The 17,959-nt window shown below is 40.0% G+C and overlaps 1 long non-coding RNA gene across 1 annotated transcript; it reads left to right on the forward strand.

The window, feature by feature from the left end:
* Window positions 1-13,253: 13,253 nt before the first annotated feature.
* Window positions 13,254-14,849, forward strand: LOC125191382 (uncharacterized). Its single transcript, XR_016130157.1, has 3 exons — window positions 13,254-13,602; window positions 13,708-14,500; window positions 14,683-14,849. It is a non-coding gene; the product is annotated as an uncharacterized LOC125191382 (long non-coding RNA).
* Window positions 14,850-17,959: the final 3,110 nt, after the last annotated feature.

The following is a 17,959-nucleotide window of genomic DNA, read 5'->3' on the forward strand; positions in this document are numbered from 1 at the left end:
CTCTAAACCGTAGAATTCATGTTTTAGGATTTACTTTCTATAAGCATGAATTATTTGCGTTCTAGCATGCAATTATCTGTTTAACATGTGAATTGATTAATCGCATAATCGGTCAAATAGATCCGTGTCTGATTTATTTATTTGTACAAGTCTTCCGCTGTGCAAGGGGCACCAAGACTTGAAGAAGTCGTTTTGGTGGAATGGCATGAAGAAGGATATCGCGACATTTGTGGAGCGTTGCTTAGCCTGCCAACAGGTGAAGGCCTTACATCAACGCCCGTACGGAAAATTACAACCGTTGGAAATACCAGAGTGGAAGTGGGAGCACATCACCATGGATTTCGTGACGGCATTGCCAAAGACCCTCAAAGGAAACACCGCAATTTGGGTGATTGTAGACCGACTCACCAAATGTGCGCACTTCATACCGATTCCTATAACTCATGGATCGGACAGACTAGCTCGTATCTACATAAAAGAAATCGTGCGATTGCATGGAGTCCCAGTGACGATTACGTCTGATCGTGACCCGAAGTTCACTTCAAAATTTTGGATTAGTCTACAGCGCGAGCTTGGAACATGATTGAACTTTAGCACGGCGTTTCACCCGCAGTCCGATGGACAATCCGAGAGGACGATACAAACTCTCGAGGATATGCTAAGAGCCGTAGTGCTCGACCGAGGCGGAAGTTGGGAGACCGCACTACCGTTGATCGAATTCGCTTACAACAACAGTTTTCAAGCAACGATTAACATGGCGCCGTACGAAGCATTATATGGAAGAAAGTGTAGATCACCGCTTTACTGGGATGAATTTTGTGAGTGAAGGGTACTCGGACCCGACGCAGTCGAGGAGATGATTGAGATTGTTCGACAAATTCGTGTGAGAATGAAGGAAGCCCAGGACAGACAAAAGTCGTACGCTGATGTCCGACAGACAAGTCGGTGATAAAGTATTTCTCAAGGTATCCCCGTCGAAAGGGATAACGCGTTTTGGTGTTAAAGGAAAGTTGAAACCACGTTTTATCGGTCCTTATGAAATTCTTGAAGAAGTAGGACCCGTAGCCTATCGACTAGCTCTACCGCCAAACCTTGAGAATGTACACAACGTCTTTCATGTGTCGCAGTTGCGGAAGTACGTGTTCGATCCGAAACACGTGATTCACTATGAGGAAGTTGCTTTGAATCGGATTCGAGTTACGAGGAAGGACCTCAGATGATCTTGGACCGTAAAGTTCAAATCTTGAGGAACAAATCTATTGCTAGTGTAAAAGTACTTTGGAGAAACCACGAATACGAGGAAGCCACGTGGGAGCTCGAGGATAAGATAATGGAACTGTACCCGGAACTTTTTCCATGAAGTACCAAATTCCGGGACAAAATTTCTTTTAAGAGTGGTAGGATGTAACGCCCCGCTTTTTCGAACCCTAATTTTTGAGACGTGAAAATTTTTGCATTAAATGTTTTTAATGCTATGATATATGTGGATTAAATGATGAGTGATTTATTAAAATATTCTTTGTGACCTAATTGCGATATGGAGTTGAGTTTGAGTTGAATAGTCAAACTTGTTGAATATGTGACGTGGCTATTGAATAGTCAACATTGTGGAAAATATGACGTGGCCGTGGGATGGTCAAAGTCGTTGGAAAATGTGAAGTGGAGGTGGAAATTCGAATATGTGAATATTTTGATGCGGGGAAAATAATATTGGGGTGAATTATTTTCCTAAGGGATGAGTGAGAATTTAATAGAAGCATTATTTAATAAAGTGGAATTTTCGACCCCTCCTATTTATTGGAAAGAAATCCTATTTTTCTTGGATTTAATTATTGATTGGGATAATTATCCGAATTAAATCCAAAGTCCGAATTTCGGCCCCTATGATTTCTTTAAGGAGATTTTTGAAAATCTCCTATATTATGGGAGAAGGGATTATTTTATTCTATTATTTGATCCCTTGTTTATTCTCTTCCATAAATAAATTCAAATATCCTAGCATATCTTGTCAAACGAAGAAGATCTTGCCATATCCTAATTAAATTAGGATTTTAATTAAATTCCTTCTAAGGAATTGAAAATCACGCCTACTTCTATATTTTTGGGGAGATTTATTATTTTTATTCTTGCTCCGTGATATTTTATTCTACTCCGTCAAATATCTAAATTAAATCATAGGCTAAATAAATAGCCTAAATTTCGAAAATCCCCTTTTTCCACAACCTTCTTAACGCCACTTCTCCCACCATATCTCTATAAATCTTGATTTATTTAATTATTGGATTATATCTTGCACTCTATAAATAAGAGTGAGAAATCAAACCCTAGCACCACACAAAAATCGCCCCCCCTACCTCACGTCGTCTCTCTCCCTCTCCCACTCTCTCAAATTTTTCTTCTACTTTCTCCATTAATTCTTCATCTTTTGGAGAAGAATTGAAGTTGCAATTCGAGAATTTGTTGAAGAAACAAGATCCTACTTGTTTCCTACCGATTGTTCTATTGAAAATGTATTTTTATTTTGATCTTCTCTTCTTCTACCGATCAATCGATGTTTTTGAGTCCACATGCATTTAGAATGAGTGAAGGGGAAATTAATCGATGAATTTGGGATGCATGTGTATGTGTGTGTGACCGTGTGTGTGTGGGTGTGCATGCCTCAGTAAGCGTGCGCATGCGTTGTGTGTATGTGCGTTTGCGTGTGCGTGTGTTGTGTGTGGAAAACACTCATGCGTGTCACGATTTGATGATAAATCTGGAGTTGTTGTGTGAATAAAAACGATATAATAATCGTACTTTGATTTTGAATGGGAATATTGAAAATAATCGATGGGAAAAAGGGAAACGTGAGAACATGCATGATTTTGATCCATGATTGAGACTTATTTGAAATACATGAACTAAAGGTGATAGCTCGCGTTCTCGGTGTGAAAACAAGAAGAAGTACGTATTTGAAATCGAAGGAAATCGAGGTGGGCTTTATTCTAAACTCTCTCTTATGTTGCAAATTATGATATTGGAGCAATAAGGGTGGATTAAACTGTTATGCCATGCCTATGATTATTTTGGATATTGTGTGTGCCTGATGCCTAGATTGTGAGTACGCTCCATTAGGCTATAGGGCTATATAAACGAATTCAGGTCTGAGTAGGGCCGCAAACCCCAGGCTAGTGTACACTGGAGATCGGGAGCCGTCCTTGCTAGTCGGCCGGTCTCGTGGGCGAAAGTGTGGCCACACTTCGTCGCACCATATGAAATGTTGATTGATGAGAAAATGAGAGGTATTGTTTGACTGGCCAGTCCATGAAATATTTTTGTGATGCTCGATGTTATTATTTAATTAAATGCAAAAACTCGAGATCACTATGGTAAGGGTGGCATAACTATTAAAATGTTTTGGTATGAGTCCACTGAGTATGTTTAAAATACTCAGCCCTGCATGTGTTTTCCCTATATGCAGGTTGAGCGGCGATGGGCGGTCGGTGGTGTTGAGACAGTTGAATCCAATAAAATGGATGTTTGGAACTTTATGTGTAGTCGTGTCTTCATACATGGCTCCGCTTTCTCTTGGATTGCTTCCGCTGAATATTTGGGAAAACTTATTATCTTTGGTTGTTTTGAACTTATTTCTTTGATTTGGAATGTTGGGAAATATTGCGTTTTGTTGGAGTTACAGTAAACCCTTGACTTTTGAGCTTAGCCTATGTTATCTATTAAATCTTGATTTTCGTGAGTAAGCCGTTGACTTATTGCCTTGATAGTTCATTAAACACTTGGTCAAATCTCTTTAAATGAAACCCTAGCCTATGTTCTTGTTGCATTTAAGTTCACCTAGGTAGCAGTCGCCGTATTTATTATACTCTAAAAATCCGGGCTGTTACAGGACGGCCCAAAACAGAACACGTCTCACTTATAATGGAATGGAGGGAGTACTAAATATAAATTAAAAATATATTTTTTATTTACCTATTCAAGATAAATATATTTTTAAAAAATATAAAAAATTAATCAGTACTGGTATATACTTTTTCATATGGAGGTAATATACCTTTTCAAAATTGAAAACCGTATTACACCCATCCTTTTTATTGATAAAAGTATTACACCCTTCCTGTTGGAGAAAGAGTTTATATAAAATAAATAAATAAATTTGGTAGTTAATTCTCCTTGTCCCCCTATTTATCTCATTCCCTTATTTGTTAATTTAGAAATTTTTTACAAAATATATACTTCTATGTTAATAAACAACTAAGGCCACGTATCAAACTTACATCTAGTTAATACCCCGTTCAAAAAAAATAATCTTATTTTGTCATTTTGAGATATTAAAAAAATAGTTTATTTTTAAAAACGAAACTTTATCTCTCATACTTTACCCAATTTTTATCATCTCTTTTATATTTTACCTACTTTTCCTAACTATGTCTCTTATTTTATCTACTTTTTCTCTTTCTCTCTTATTTTACTACTTTCCTCCGTCCACGAAAAATAGGACACATTGTGAATGACACGGATTTTAATGTGGATTTGGTAAAGTAAGAGAGAAGGTAAAAAAGAAATATAATGTTAGTGGAATATGGGGTCCATATTATTAGTAGTACTAAGAGAGAAGGGGAAAAAAATAAGAGTGAAGTTGTTGAAAACTTTTTTTTAAGAGTGAACTACAAAATTGGCCTCTACGTATGACAAGTCGAACGCTAGAGGTACCCATATTTAAAAAAATGCATTGTAAGCCTCTACGTATGGGTATAATATCATTTCAAACCCTTTTTCACTATTTTGAGTCTTTTATACCCTTTTCCTCACTTTTAACTTAAATGAAATACCAAGGATGTTTTAGTCTTTCTCATTTTTATTACTATATACTATGTGTATTTTATATTAAAATATTATTTTCATTTAATCCATAAATATTATAAATTTAATTAGATTTATAAATTAAAATACTTATAAATAGTTATTATAAGAATGATTTATATTTTTATTTTATTTTAAACTAAACTAAAAATATAAATCATTCTTATAATAACTATTGTAAAGAAGTAAAATATTTTAGTTAAACTAAAATAAATCCTAATTTCTCAATTAGGTTAGTATTAAAATTAAATAGAAGATGTTTAACTAAAATATTAAACATATCCTAATATTTCGACAATCCATCTTCTATTTAGTTTAATTAAAATAAAAACATAAATCATTCTTATGATAACTATTGATAAGTATTTTAATTTATCAATCTAATTAAATTTACAATATTTATGGATTAAATGAAAATAATATTATAATAAAAAATAAAAAATACATAGTAATAATAATAAGAAAGACTAAAACATCCTTGGTATTTCATTTATGTTAAAAGTGAGGGGAAAAGGGTATAAAAGTCTTAAAATAGTGAAAAAGGGTCTGAAATGATATTATACCCATACGTAGAGGCTTACAATGCATTTTTTTAAACATGAGTATCTCTACGTTCGACTTGTCTTACGTAGAGGCCAATTTTGTAGTTCACTCTTTTTTTAAATGTGCTCTATTTTACGTAGACAAAGGAGTATTTTTATTGGATGAAGGGAGTATATATTTTTGTCTTATTTTGAAAAATTCCCAATTTCACATTAAATTTGCTCTTAACCAAGCGAGAATTTATATAAAAAGTTAATTATTCTTGCTCTTAACAAAAAGTTTTAACAAAGCGAGAATTTATATAAAAAGTTGCAAAAACTTAACCAAGCGAGAATTTATATAAAAAGTTAATTATTCTTGCTCTTAACAAAAAGTTTTAACAAAGCGAGAATTTATATAAAAAGTTAATGATGGTGCGAGAGATGGAATCAATCGAACAAACAATAAGATCAAATCGGAACAAGAAATCAGAAACTTTATTGATAAAGCAGTAAACCAATCTTGAAGAATCAAGAATACATTCTCTGTTCTAGGGTAGAAGTAAAAACTGAAATTGGGGAAAAAACAACGAAGCTGTAAAGCTTTTTAATGCTAGTCAACTAAAACAGTCAAAGACAAATCAACGGCTCAGATTAGATTGATCAATAGGCTTTGATCCAACGGTCCCTGAACACTCTTGGCTATTTCCAGTTGCATTTGACAGCCTACACTTCAAAACCCCATTTCTACTTACTCCTCCACACTCCAGCTGAATCTGCAGCACAGATGAATGGCCAATATAACAAATCTCCACCTTGGCCTTTCATCCCAAACTTCATTCCTTTCTGCATAACCCCACCAATCTCATGCACAGTTCAAATTTTTCCTTTGCTAGAGGCTTGGTGAGCATATCAGCAGGATTCTCTGTTGTATCAACCTTGAAGACTTCAACTCTTCCCTTTTCAATCTCTTCTCTGATGAAGTGATGCCGCACATCAATGTGCTTGCTCCTTTCATGAAAAACCTGGTGTTTGGCTAAGCTAATTGCACCATTATTGTCACAACCAATGGCTACTGATTTCTGCTCCACCCCAAACTCTGATGCAATTCCCTTAAGCCAAAAACTTTCTTTCACAGCCGCAGTTAATGCCATATACTCAGCCTCCGTTGTGGAGAGAGCCACTACACTCTGGAGGCTGGACTTCCAGCTCACTGCTCCACCAAAAAGTGTGAAGATATAACTGGATTGGGACTTCCGGTTGTCAAGATTGCCAGCATAGTCACTGTCACAGTATCCAACAAGAGCATCACCTTCCCATTCCTGATTTCCACTGAACAATATTCCATAATCTCCAGCTCCCTTCAAGTACTTGAGAGTCCATTTCAGAGCCAACCAATGTTGCTTTCCATGGTCTGCCATGAATCTACTAGTCACACTGATGGCTTGAGCTATGTCAGGTCTAGTTCCAATCATGGCATACATCACACTCCCCACTATATTAGCATACGGGATAACCTCCATTTCCTGCCTTTCCTGATCATTACTCGGCTTCTGCTGAACAGAGAGCTTGAAGTGCTGAGCAAGTGGTGTTCCAGCTGTCTTGACATCATCCATCTTGTATTTCTCAATTAGCCTTCTGATATAGTCAGCTTGATTGACCCAAATTTCCTTCTTTTCTCTGTTTCTTACAATATTCATGCCCAATATCCTATTGGCACTTCCAAGATCCTTCATGTCAAAAGCCGAACTCAAATCATCTTTCACTTTCTGCACCTCCTCTCTACATGCTCCTGCCACAAGTATGTCATCAACATATAACAGTAAGTATGCCACCACTTTTCCACCCTTCCTTTTGATGTACACGCATTCATCATACTTGGATCTTTTGAAACCATTCCTCAAAATATGCTCATCAAATTTCTTGTGCCATTGTCGGCTTGCCTGCTTCAAACCGTAGATACTCTTCTTCAGTAAGCACACTTTATGTTCTTCTCCAGCCTTCACAAAACCTTGAGGTTGTTGCATGTATATAGTCTCTTCTAAATCTCCATGTAAAAAGGCAGTTTTCACATCCAACTGCTCCAGTTCCCAATCCATTTTGGCCACAACTGCTAGGAGAATACGAATGGATGTGTGTTTCACCACTGGGGAGAAAACTTCTGTATAGTCTACACCTTCTTCTTGGGTAAATCCTCTGGCCACCAACCTGGCCTTGAATCTTATTTTCTTATCATCAGCAGATTCAATCTTTCTTTTAAAAATCCATTTACAGCTGACTATCTTCCTCCCCTCAACTTTATCCACAAGCACCCAAGTCCCATTTTTAATTAGGGACTCTATCTCCTCAATCATTGCCTTCAACCACAAATCCTTCTCTTTACAGTTCATTGCTGCATTGTAAGACTTAGGCTCTGAAAAGACCATCTGCTCAGCCACACATAAAGCAAAATATAGCAGTTCTGAATCAACATACCTTGCTGGTGGTTTCACACCCACTCTTCTAACTCTATCTCTTGCCAGCTGATAGTTCCTCAGATCATCTTGATTGCTAGTCTCAACCTCTCGATCATCATCATTCTCCATCCCCTCTTCTTCCTGCCCAGTTGACTCATGCTCCACCTCAATTCCAGAAGTAGACTCATGCTCCACCTCAATTCCAGAAGTAGACTTTTCCTGACTTTGCTGAGCATCTTCATTCACTGACTTGAATGGCATTTCTGATTCAGAGAAGATAACATCTCTACTGATGACAATCTTTTGCCTTCCCGGCTCAACGCACCAGAGCCTATAGCCTTTAACACCAGGCTGATACCCCAACATCACACACTTGACTGCCCTTGCATCCAATTTACTTTGCTTCAGATGTGCAAAGGCCTTACAGCCAAAAACTCTGAGATGAGAATAATTACCATAATCCCCATACCATCTATGATCAGGAGTATCACCTTCAATACTTGATGAAGGACACATATTCATAAGCTTCACTGCTGTGGCAGCAGCCTCAGCCCAGAACCTCTTCTCCATTCCAGAAGTGAATAACATGGACCTTACCTTCTCCAATATTGTTCTATTGGCTCTTTCTGCCACACCATTCTGTTGAGGGTTCATGGGAACCGTTCTATGCCTTTTGATTCCATTCTCATGGCAGAAACTTTCAAATTCCTTTGACAGGAACTCTAACCCATTATCTGTTCTTAAACATTTAAGCATACAACCCCTCTCATTCTTCATCAAGTTACACCATTCCTTGAATTTCATAAATGCCTCAGATTTCTCCTTTAACACATACAGCCAAATCTTTCTAGAATAATCATCTATAATTGTCATATAGTACCTTCCTCCTCCCACAGAATTCACTGGAGCAGGCCCCCATAAATCGCTATGAGCATAATCTAAAGGAGCCTGAGAGTTGTGTTTACCTCTAGGATATGGTAACTTCTTTGCCTTGGCCAATATGCACTCCTCACAAGACTGAGCATTCTTATCTCCTGCTCCAGCTATCAGCTGCTTCTTGATCAGTTGGTCTACACTACCAAAAGCTGGATGGCCTAACCTCAGATGCCACAATTTGATGGGGTCAGCCTTGACTGCATTTGATTCACCAGGCTTCACCACTGATGCATCTAGATAGTATCGGATTCCTCTTCTTTCCCCTCGGAGAATAACCTCCTTACCCTTGCTAACCTCCATCTTTCCACCAAAAGAGCAGAATGAACACCCTTTTGCTATCAAGAACCCCAAGTGAAATCAAATTTCTTTTAACCTCGGGGATGAATCTCACATCAGCAAGAACTATGATCGATCCATCAGCTAATCTCAGCCGGATATTTCCTACTGCTTCAATTTTACAGACCTGGTTGTTCCCCAGCACCACTGACCCAGTGGTCTCGGATAAGGATTCAAACCATGATTCATTGGAACTCATGTGAAAACTGCAACCGGAGTCAAGGATCCAAGAACTCTGCTCCATCTCTTCCATCACATTCAAGATATGAGAAGCCTCAGCTTCCTGGACACAATCAGAGCTATTCTTTCCCTGACTTGCTTCCTCAGCTTGCTTTCTCTTCCAAGCATAACAATCCCTTTTTAAGTGGCCTGGCTTCTTGCACCAGTGGCAAGACCTTGTTTCTTTTGAATCCTTCGAAGTTCCCTTTGGACCCTCATGATCCTTCTTGAAACTCTTCTTACTCTTGAATTTCTTGATGGTCAGACTTTCAGAGATTGGTTCCTGACCCTTAGCATTTCCTTTCTGTTGCTCCTTAGCTCTCAAAGCCGATTGAACTTCCAACAGAGTGATGGTGCCTTCTCTCCCGTACATGATGGCATCTCTCAAATGATCGTAGGATTTTGGTAAAGCATTAAGCAGCAAGATCGCCTTGTCCTCGTCACCGATCGTCACATCGATATTTTCAAGATCGTCAACGACCTTACCGAAATCCTCCAGCTGCTCAAGAATCCCCTTATCCTCCTGAAATTTGTAGGAGTACAAGCGTTGTTTCATGAGTAGCCGATTGGCGAGGGATTTTGTCAAATACAAACCCTCTAGTTTCTCCAAAATCCCAGCTGCCGTGGTCTCCTTAGCAACTTCCCTCAACACTTTATCACCAAGACACAAGACAACTGCGCTATGAGCTTTAGCAATTACCTCTGCCTTTTTCGCCACCTCCTTTTCGTCGGCGGCTTCCTTCTCCTCTTTCTCATCCGACTTACCCCCACCGGTTGACAGAGCATCTGATAGCCCTTGTTGAATCAACATCGCTCGCATCTTCATGCGCCAGAGAGCGAAGTCATTCTTTCCAGTAAATTTTTCAGCCTCAAAGCGAGACGCCATAGCTCGATCCAGATCCCCTACTTCTCAGCTCCAAAAAAACTCTCTTCCCACAGACGGCGCCACTTGATGGTGCGAGAGATGGAATCAATCGAACAAACAATAAGATCAAATCGGAACAAGAAATCAGAAACTTTATTGATAAAGCAGTAAACCAATCTTGAAGAATCAAGAATACATTCTCTGTTCTAGGGTAGAAGTAAAAACTGAAATTGGGGAAAAAACAACGAAGCTGTAAAGCTTTTTAATGCTAGTCAACTAAAACAGTCAAAGACAAATCAACGGCTCAGATTAGATTGATCAATAGGCTTTGATCCAACGGTCCCTGAACACTCTTGGCTATTTCCAGTTGCATTTGACAGCCTACACTTCAAAACCCCATTTCTACTTACTCCTCCACACTCCAGCTGAATCTGCAGCACAGATGAATGACCAATATAACAGTTAATTATTCTTTCTTGCTCTTAATAAAAAGTTTTAACAGTTAATTAGTAAAAATTGGTGAGATTATTAGTTAGAATTGCCCAAACATGCAATTATACGATCTGTTATTGAACATCAATGTTGCTCTTTGATATGCTAATTATTTTGTTTCCTTATATAAACCTCCTGCAGACAATCAGAATTCAGAGGTCTGTTCTCACTTCTCACATTCCAAAAGTCATCGTATGAAATAGTAAGAGAACGGTCAAACAATTTGCTCTATTTATCCCTGAATTTTCACTCCATTCATAAAATATTGTCCAAGTTTGATTCGGTGCGAGTTTTAAGAAATATGAAAAAAGTGAGTTGAAAAAGTTAGTGGAACAAGAGTCCCAAATTTATATATTACTCCCTCCGTCCCAGATTAAGAGTCACTTTTTGCCATAAAAGTCCGTCCCAGTTTAAGAGTCACTTTTAGAATTTCCCATATTTGGTCATATAATTTTACCCCATTCTTCATCAAAATTATATAAAAATGTCATTATCTATATTAAAATAAATCAAAACAAAAATAAAAAAGTCAAAAGGGGTACCTTCAACCAACTCTACCATCTCACTTCATTTATTACACACTCTATCATCTCACTTCATTTATTACATACTCCAACATCTCACTTCATTTATTACACACTTCAACTCTTTTTTAAAATCCGAGTCATAACAATAAGTGACTCCAAATGTGGGACGGGGGAGTAGTTTTATAATAGAAGGTGAGTGTAAAAAGTTAGTGGAAAGTAGAGTCCATTTACTAAAAATGGAAACAAACAAAGTGAACAAATTTTGATGAACATAACAAAATAACAAAACTAGACAACATTTTACGGACAGAGTGAGTATCTTCATTTCTAAGAGTCTAGATATTGAACCACTAGACCATTCATTTAGATTTTTGATAGGCTACTCTATTTACTTAATATTTGGTTTAAGATTTAAAAATGCCAGAGAAACTTGCGTGAACAATGCTATGAGGTGTTTGAATTGAATTGAAATTTATCTTTTATTTAGGTAAAAACACAATATTACGTAGATATGCTTTTTTTGGTTTTCTATTTCAATTTGTAGTGTTTGAATTAATAGTATGTTTGTCACGACCGCGCCTTGCTAAGGATAGCATTGCTCAGTTAATCATGACCCGGGGAGGGAATTAAGAAGAGGGGATAGAAAGGGGATGAAAGAATTAATGATAAGACACAAATATTTCTTCATAAGATGAGAGATGTTCACGAGACAACAAAGATCATGAGAATTTGAAAGAGTGTTTATCACAGATCACTCGTTACTGATCGTTTTTCCTATGACCCATCTACTACAAAATACTACGACAAAAGCACAGCGGAAGGAGTTGTAACCACATGGTCATGTGTATGAAGACACATGCCACGAAAATCCTACAAAAGAGATGAGACGACCTCCAACTCCACTCATCCACCATTTCATCACTTGCTCAACCTGCACATTTAGAAATACATGCAGGGCTGAGTACGGGGTACTCAGTGAACACATTGCCGAAAGATACACATATAAGAAAAAGTTATTATCGTGCCATCACAGTAACACACGGGGGTTTTCTTAAAGGCCCGAGCTTACTAAGTTCATTTTCATAAAGTTCGCTTGATCAAGCTAAGTTCATTCCATCAATCCGCCATATCTGATAGTTCATTGTGTGTCGGGAAGGTGGCCACCTTCCACGATCACATTGACCGGCCAACCCTTACGATGACTCACGGTCCATTCCTTTGTGTACACTAACTCGAATAGGATCCTGGTCCTATTGGAGCCGAATTCGTTCCATTCATTCATTCATTTGGCATCGCCAAGCAGATATGCATCATAAAACAAATAATTTATGGCACGATAACATTTTAAAATTAAAAAGTAAGTGCAATTTTATCAAACAAAAATCATTTCATATATTTGATAATTTTTATCCACACTTAATGTGTTGGATATAAAGCCCACCTCAAAGCTTCCAAGTAAAACTCTACAAAAGCTCGACCTTGGGTAATCAAACTCCGCGAACACGCCCTTCTTGAAAGAGTATAATGATTTAAATTAGTTTTTATGAACATACATAAGGTGCATGACATGAAATGATCCTACATGTAGTATGCGTCCTACGTTCGGGGTTCGATCAAGATAACTTCATTCCACTTAAAAAGTGGATTTATATTTCATAAGAGACCTTAAAATTTATTACTTGAGAGATGGTTCATTTAGCTCCTACATTCTTAACTTCACGAAATTAAGTAAGGAGGGAAAGATATTAATTAATCATAAGATTAATTATTTAAAAGCTTCAAACATTTCAAGAAATATTAATCCAAAATTAAGAGATAAGGTTCATTTTATTACTTATGCTTCAAAGCCCAAAATTCTCATTTCCTCTAAATTCTTTGGCCCAAGATAAACATAATTAAAAGACCATCTTGCAAATAAATAAATTACTTGGCCCAAAGGGGAGGCCCAAAGAAAGAAAAAAAACAAAAGGAACCCTAGAAGAACAAAAATCAGATTTCCTCTCCCCCCTTCTTTTCTTCTTCACAGCGGCGCCCCTCCCCCCTTCTCCTTCTCTCCTGCCCAGCCGGCCATGGCGTCGCCGGCGAGCGACGCCGGCCGGCCAGCCTGCCTCTCGTCTCTCTCTCAAAATCTCCATCCAACCGTTCCCTATCTCGCGGCTCCTCCCTCTCTCTCGGTCTCACTCTCGGTTTCTCTCTCTCTCTCTTCTACTCCGCCGGGTTCAGCCACGGCGCTGCCGGCGAGGGCGCCGACGCGTTTCCTCTCTCTCTCAGTCTCGCTTTCTCTCGGTCTCGCCTCAGCCGCCTTGGCGTCGCCAGCGAGCGACGCCGGCCGCCGGCCGTGTCTGCCTCCTCCTCTCCTCGTCGCCCGTTCACCTCCAACCTCCGCCGTCCAGGTACTTCTTCTTCTTCCCTCCTTCCCTTCATCCTTTCACCTCACACACTAAGTTTATGGACGTTCGAACATACACACATACTTCTTACTCTCGGTTTGATTTCAGGCGCCAATTCGCCCAGTGAGGGGAGAAGGGTGTAGCGGGGTTCCTTTCGGGGTAGCTGCGGCGTCGTGGGTGGCTGCCGGAGGCAGTAGCGATGGCGGTGGCTGTTGGGGACAGCAGCGGGGCGGCTGGCTGCCGGAGACAGCAGCGGGGCGGCGGTGGCTGCTCCGAGGGCAGCGAGGCGGGGGTGGCTGTTTTCGGTGGCTCGGTGTTTTCATGAACTCTAAAGAGCTAAGTCCACATTTTCATCTTATGCTCGATATTAACTTGGATGAGAGAGTTCGTGGTTTCAAGAATGACAACATGTTTTGGTGTTCAAGTCTATTGGTTTAAACATATGATAGCTAAGTTATTGTTTGAACCAAAGGAATTTAGGTATGTGCATAGATAGTCTTATGTTCAAGGTACCTAGTTCTTGTTTTAAAAAAAGTGAGCAATGTTTGGTCTATTGATATTGGTATGAGAAGGGAATGTTTGAATGAATCGCTATCATGGTGTGATCGAATTTAATCAATTGTGATGTAAAATCTAGAGAATTTAACATGGTGAAAGAAAGTTACCTTGAAGAAGTGGAGGTGGTGACAAGAGACTTTATTTCCTTTGCTTGAAACTTTCCAAATCCTCACTTGAATGAAATTTGATGGTGTAGTGTTTCTTTGTAGTGGAATAAAAGATTTCAAGGATGAGATGAGTGTAGTATTTATAGAAGAATTGATGCATAGGAAGAACATGGGTAAAAGCTTGATTCATGGAGGAATTATATTGCCCAATGGTTATGGACTTCTTGCCAAATGTGGTAAGTTGTCACTTCAATCATTTGTCATGCCAAAAATGGCAAGAATATTATGTCTTGTCGTCTAAAAAGGCGTGAGCCGTCGTTGGAGAACGTGAGCCGCCGTTGGATAAGCGTGTTTGATGTGATTTGATTTCGTCGATTGTCTCGTCTTGATTTAACGTGCTTCTTATCCATTCGTGTAGGTATCGGGGTTCAAGACGTGGCTATTGCGCAGGATCCGGAGAGCATGGAGAGTATTTATTTTTATTATTAACTCTATTCAAACGTTGAACTCGTGTACGAACCTTTATTTTGAACTCGGTCTTCACAAACGGACTTTTATTAGAGCAAACTTTATTTTGAAATATTACTATTTTTGTTTTCCACTCAAAATATACTTCACAATGATTAATCATAACGAGAAGTAATAATAATAAAAAAAAATTAGACGCGAAACCTATATATATATATATATAGATCGATGTTCTAAGCCTTAGGGTAAAAAGTCGGGGTGTTACATTCCTTCCCCCTTACAAAAATTTCGTCCCGAAATTGTAAGGGTGCACAAAAGAAATTGTAAGGGTCTATTCAAACAGTTCCGGGTATTTTTCTTTCATCTCGTCTTCCAGCTCCCATGTAGCTTCTTCGTATCCATGATGCTTCCACAAGACCTTGACTGAAGTGATAGATTTTGTCCTTAGTTGTTGCACCTTCCGGTCTAAGATTGCTTCTGGCTTCTCCTCGTAACTCAAGTCCGGGTTTAACATCATCTCTTCATGGTGGATCACATGTTTCGGGTCGTACACATATTTCCGCAGCTGCGAAACATGGAAGACGTTGTGCACGTTTCCGAAACTTGGTGGCAGCACCAGACGGTATGCAACAGGTCCAATTTCCTCCAGGATTTCGTAGGGGCCAATGAAACGAGGCCTAAGCTTCCCCTTCACTCCAAAACGTAGTATCCCTTTAGAAGGAGACACCTTCAAGAAGACTTTGTCTCCTACCTTGAACTGCAGGTCGGTCCGTCGAGCATCTGCATAGGACTTTTGTCTGTCTTGTGCTTCCTTGATTCTTCCTTTGATCTGCCGCACGATTTCAACCATTTCGTTGACTACTTCGGGGCCCAGCATCTTCCTTTCGCCAACCTCGTCCCAGTATAGTGGTGATCTGCACTTCCTCCCATATAGCGCTTCGTAGGGTGCCATATCAATGGTCGCCTGGTAGCTGTTGTTGTAGGCGAATTCTATCAAGGGTAGAATTGTCTCCCAACTTCCTTCCCTGTCAAGTATGACGGCTCGGAGCATATCCTCCAGCGTTTGGATCGTTCTTTCCGATTGCCCATCAGACTGTGGGTGGAACGCGGTACTGAAATTTAACTTCGTACCCAGTTCTTCTTGCAGGCTCCTCCAGAAATTTGAAGTGAATTTTGCATCTCGATCTGACGTGATTGAGGCTGGGATACCATGTAAGCGTACGATTTCTCGCACATAAAGTTGAGACAACTTTTCAGATCCATAAGTGATTGGAATTGGCAGGAAGTGGGCACTTTTAGTGAGGCGATCCACGATCACCCAGATGGCAGTGTTTCCTCGCTTGGTCCTTGGCAAGCCCGTCACAAAATCCATGGTTATGTGTTCCCATTTCCATTCAGGAATTTCTAAGGGTTGCAATTTCCCGTACGGTCGCTGATGTAGAGCCTTGACTTGTTGACAAGCCAAACATTTTTCCACGAATGATACTATACTTCTTTTTATGCCATCCCACCAAAATTTCCGCTTTAAGTCTTGATACATCTTGGTACTTCCAGGGTGTGCGGTGTAAGGTGTGTCATGAGCTTCGCTCAAGATCTCATCTCTCAGTTTCTCATCCTGGGGCACACACAGCCTCCCTCCGAAAGTGAGGGCGTTGTCCGCCTCCTCGTGATAGGTCTCATGTCCGTCAGTCCTCACCTTTGCTCGTATCTTTTCCAGATCTTCGTCCTGTCTCTGTGCAGCGATGATACGCTCCCTCAAATCTGGCTCCACCACTAGAGTAGCTATCCTTGCTTCTACCGTTTATGGGGCACTTATCATTTCCATGTTGAGCTTGCCAAATTCTCGTAGTAGTTTCTCCTCGTGGGTGAACATGGCTGTCAAGTGCTGAGTCCTTCGGCTTAGAGCATCGGCCACCACATTGGCCTTGCCGGGATGGTAGTTGATGCCGCAATCATAATCTTTCACTAGCTCTAACCATCTCCTCTGTCTCATGTTCAAGTCCTTTTGTTCGAAGAAATACTTGAGGCTTTTATGGTCCGTGAAAATCTCACACCGAACTCCGTAGAGATGGGGCCTCCAAATCTTTAGTGCGTGCACTACTGCGGCTAACTCCAAATCATGGGTAGGATAATTAAGCTCGTGCGGTCTGAGCTGTCGTGATGCATAAGCTATCACCCTGCCATTTTGCATGAGGACGCAGCCCAAACCACTTTTTGATGCGTCAGTGTACACCACATAGTCTATCGTTGGATCTGGGACGGCCAGAACTGGCGCGGTGGTCAATTTCTTCTTTAGTAACTCAAAACTTTCTGCATATTCTGGGGTCCACGAAACTTTGGTGCCCTTTTTGAGTTGTTGCGTCATCGGTCTTGCAATCTTTGAGAAGCCCTCGATGAATCTTCTATAATAACCTGCCAATCCCAGGAAGCTTCGTATCTCGTTGGGTGTTCCAGGAGGTTTCCAATTTTGCACGGCCTCCACCTTTGCTGGATCTACTTGAATTCCTTCGGCAGTCACCACATGACCGAGGAAATTCACCTCGTTGAGCCAAAATTCACACTTGCTGAATTTGGCGTATAGCTTCTCGGCCCTTAGCGTTTCCAGAGTGATCCGCAAGTGTTCTTCATGTTCCTCCTTGTCCTTTGAGTAGATGAGCACGTCGTCTATAAATACCAACACGAACTTGTCAAGATAGGGGTGGAAGACTCGATTCATGAGATCCATGAAACCGCAGGTGCATTTGTCAAGCCGAAGGGCATCACCACAAACTCGTAGTGGCCATACCGTGTTCGAAAAGCCGTCTTTGGAATGTCATCTTGTCGAATCTTCAGTTGGTGGTAGCCTGACTTTAAATCCATCTTTGAGAAGACACTAGCTCCTCGGAGCTGGTCGAACAAGTCATCAATTCTTGGCAACGGATATTTGTTCTTCAAAGTTAGCTTGTTCAACTCTCGGTAGTCAATGCACATTCTTAGCGTCCCATCTTTCTTCTTCACAAAAAGTACTGGTGCTCCCCACGGTGAGACACTGGGTCTGATGAAACCCAAGTCCATCAGTTCTTGAAGTTGCATCTTCAATTCCTCCAATTCCTTCGGGGCCATTCGGTATGGGGCTTTCGATACTGGCGCGGACCCGGGTTCGAGATTGATGGTGAATTCCAATTGCCTATCCGGGGGTAAACCAGGTAGATTGTCGGGAAACACATCTGGGAACTCTCGCACTATTT

This window comes from Salvia hispanica, chromosome 5 (genome assembly GCF_029641045.1).
Source record: "Salvia hispanica isolate PSC_SH4W2 chromosome 5, Shi_PSC_v1, whole genome shotgun sequence".
NCBI lineage: Eukaryota > Viridiplantae > Streptophyta > Magnoliopsida > Lamiales > Lamiaceae > Salvia > Salvia hispanica.